This window comes from Gossypium raimondii, chromosome 10 (genome assembly GCF_025698545.1).
Source record: "Gossypium raimondii isolate GPD5lz chromosome 10, ASM2569854v1, whole genome shotgun sequence".
Lineage (NCBI taxonomy): Eukaryota > Viridiplantae > Streptophyta > Magnoliopsida > Malvales > Malvaceae > Gossypium > Gossypium raimondii.
This window is the reverse complement of record NC_068574.1, coordinates 54,159,586-54,163,771: the sequence shown is the minus strand read 5'-3', so window position 1 is coordinate 54,163,771 and position 4,186 is coordinate 54,159,586.

The window sequence follows — 4,186 nt, the reverse complement described above, 5'->3', positions numbered from 1 at the left end:
AGAAAATACATTAAGATGTAGGAAGATAGAAGCAGGAGAAAGCACCAAAAGATTAGCCCCGAGAAAGAAGGAAAATGAGGTGAATAGTGCGAGTATGTACAACAAGGGTTATTTAAAGCCGATCACTTTAAGCCAGCCAAAGATGGTAACTACTAGCTATTACAGCCCCCTAAGGGAAGAATCCAATCCAAGTCTGAATGCAAAAAAAACTCTAATTCACACCTATTCTGATGACATATAGGGAGCTATGTCAGAATTTGTTTGATGCACATGTGGTATCCCCTTTCTACCTGAAACCTATGAAACCTCCATTCCCCAAATGGTACAATGCAAAGTTTGACGATCCATCGGGACCTAATGTGGCAAAAAATTTGTTGTTAGTCATTCTGATAAAGGGGTAAACGCAATAATCGAGAGTAGAGGGAAGAAAACCAAGATGGATGTAGAAGAAGTGAAAACCCCGCTGAGATGGGTTTGGAAGAAAAAGGTAGAGGGAGGATTAATCACACAGAATTTAGGGGAGAGACCCAGAGAAGCAAGGGACTACTATGAGTTTCATGATAAAGAGGGTCATGAGATCCAAGATTGCATTGAATTCGGGGCCATAATACAAGGTCTGATGGATAACAAGGAGCTAGAATTCTTCGAATATGCCAAAGGCAAATAAAGAAAATATGTGTGCACCTCAAAAGAAGGATCGACAGAGAAGGTCTATAAGGCCAATCACTCAGTAGTAATTATCTCACGACCAAGAGTCAATGAAGTCGGAACACAAATTGCACCAAGGGTCATAATCCAGAAACCTGTAGCTTTTCCCTACAAGGACAGTAAAAGGATTCCTTGAAATTATGACTGCAACGTAACGATCCCGAAAGAGGAAAACTCGGTCAGCACTTTAGAAAAGGGTCAGGATGTGGGTTTCTACACGCGCAGTGGAAGGCGCTATGATTCCCTGAATACGAAAGTCAAACCTATTAAAGGAAAATCTTTAATGGTTGAATAAAAGAAAGAGAAGCCAACCAGACCTGAATTACCTTTTAATGAGCCGGTAACTAAGAAAGAGGCTAAGGAATTCTTGAAATTCCTAAAGCACGGTGAGTATAGCGTTGTAGAACAACTGCACAAGCAGCCAGCTCGCATATCGGTACTGGCTTTACTCTTAAGCTTAGAGACACATCGTAGCACATTGATAAAAGTGTTGAACGAAACTTATGTCGCGGATGATATCTCTATCAACAAGCTGGACCGTTTGGGCAATAACATAAGTGCTGATAATTTCATCTTTTTTAATGATGATAAAATACCACCAGAAGGCATAGGATCTACAAAAGCCCTACACATTACCACCCACTATAAAGGATACACATTGTTAGGGGTGTTAATTGATAATGGATCAGCCTTGAATGTCTTACCCCTATCCACACTGAATAGGTTACCTGTGGATAGCTCTCATATGAAAACATGCCAAAACATAATGAGAGCATTCGACGGTACTGAAAGGAAGGTAATGGAAAGGATTGAGATACCTCTTTTGATTGGTCTAAACACGTATGAAATAGACTTTTTGGTGATAGACATCAAGCTTTCTTATAATTACTTGTTAGGGAGGCCTTGGATTCACTCAGCAGGGGTAGTTCCATCGTCACTGCACCAGAAGTTAAAGTTGGTAACTGAGGGTAGACTGGTAACGATAATGCGGAAGAAGACATTATTGCATCTGTTAAGAGTGACACGCCATACATAGGGGCAGACGATGAAGCGATAGAGTGTTCCTTTCGATCATTGGAATTTGTGAATGCAACCTTCATCGTTGAGGGAAACAAAATCTCGATGCCCAAAATACCCAAAACTATAAGGATGGGCTTGCAGCTGACAGTCGAAAAAGAAGCCTTGCCAGGAAGAGGACTCGAAAAATACCTTCCATGAAAGGTTGACGCACCGATGCTGAAAGATAAACAAGATCGTTTTGGCTTAGAATTTAAGCCAGATGCGAAACAAAAAAAGAATGAGCTGGAAAAAAAGAAAAAGAGGAGGAGAGTGCGTTTAAGCGGGAGAGAGATCAAATGGGAACTAATGATCGTTCTCATATATCTAGAACATTCGTATCAGAAGGAACTATTTACCCTGAACAGAAGATGTCAATGAGGGAAACTGTGGAGGAAATGTTGGGAAACCTAAACATCATTGCCATATTCGAAAAAAGAATTGAATAAGAGAATTTATTAGGCCTTTTCGCTTATGAGCCTGGAAGTGTTCTGAAAAATTGGACTGCGGAAGAGATTCCTATAATTTTTAATGCTAATTCAGAGTAATGTTGAAACACACTTATTGCTCTAATCCTGGGAGTAATAAGAATCTTTTTGTGAAAAGGCATATGTCCAATATTTTTATTTCAATAAAAATGCATCTTTCTGTCTCATTTTGAGTAAATATTCTTTTATTCTTTCCATTTCATTCATAATCATACTGTACATTATTCTTAGATTCTTTTGTTCTTTGGATCTTTCTTCACCCTAATAATAGGTCTCCAGATATTAATGTTATGAGCGACATTGCTACTGACTCAGAGTCTTCTTTTGAGCAAGTTATGAATATGGAAGATTCTTAGGATTTTGAAGATGACCAAAACTGTAACTTATCTCCTGATTTGTTAAGGATGGTAGAACAAGAGGAGAAATAGACTCTACCTTACAAAGAGTTAGTTGGAATTATGAACTTGGGAGACGGACAAGAGAAGAAAGAAGTGAAGATCGAAGCTTACATTACCACAGAGACAAAGCGGGACCTCGTTGAGTTACTACAAGAATTCAAAAATGTCTTCGTATGGTCCTATCAAGACATGCCTGGGTTGAGTATTGATATCATGGTACACCGGCTTCCCATAAAGAAAGAATGTAAGCCATTTCAACAGAAGCTCCGAAGGATGAGACATGATGTTTTGTTAAAAATAAAAGAAAAGGTCAAGAAACAATTCGATGACGATTTCTTACGAGTGGTTAAATACTCAGAATGGGTAGCCAATATAGTTCTCGTTCCTAATAAAGATGGGAAAGTACGAATGTGCATGGACTACAGGGATTTGAACAAAGCTAGCCCAAAGGATAACTTCCCATTGCCACATATCGACACTTTAGTGGACAACACGACAGGTTACTCATTGTTCTCTTTCATGAATAGTTTCTCGGGATACAACCAGATAAAGATGCATCTTGAAGACATGGAAAAGACCACATTCGTAACCATGTGAGGAACATTTTGTTATAAGGTGATGTTATTTGGACTGAAAAATGCGAGGGCAACGTATCAAAGAGCCATGGTAACCCTATTCCATGATATGATGCATAAAGAAATTGAAGTTTATGTCGACGACATGACTGCAAAATCCAGAACAGAAAAAGAGCATGTGCAAGTCCTGAGAAAACTGTTCCTGAGGTTAAGAAAGTTTCAGCTAAAGCTCAATCCAGGAAAATGCACCTTCGGGGCTAGGTCAAGAAAGCTATTGGGATTCGTAGTCAGTGAAAAGGGGATTGAGATTGACTTAGACAAAGTCAAGGTTATACAAGAATTGCCTTTTCCGTGCACTTAAAAAGAAGTTTGAGGTTTCCTAGGGAGACAAAATTGCATCGCCCGATTCATTTCACAACTAACTAAGAAATGTGACCCCATATTTCCTCTCCTTAAGAAACACAATCCAAGTGTATGGGATGAGAAGTGCCAAAAACTTTTGAAAAGGTCAAGCATTACCTATCCAATGCCCCAATACTGATGCCACCTAGCTAGATAAGCCGTTGATATTGTACTTGGCAGTATTTGAAAACTCCATGGGATACGTACTGGGCCAACATGACGAGTCAGAGAAAAAAGAAGGAGCGATATATTACCTCAGTAAGAAGTTTACTGAATGCGAGACAAGATATTCACTAATTGAAAAGCTGTGTAGTGCCTTAATCTGGACGACCCAGAGATTGAGACAATACATATTGTATCGCACAACTTGGCTCATCTCAAAACTAGACCCTCTAAAGTACATGATGGAATCGATTGCTTTGAATGGCAGAATGGCCCGATGGTAAATTCTACTTTTCGAGTTCGATATAGTCTATGTGAACTAGAATACGGTAAAATAGAGTGCAATAGCAGATTTTCTGGCCAGTAGAGCTCTAGAAGATTATGAGCCACTGAACTT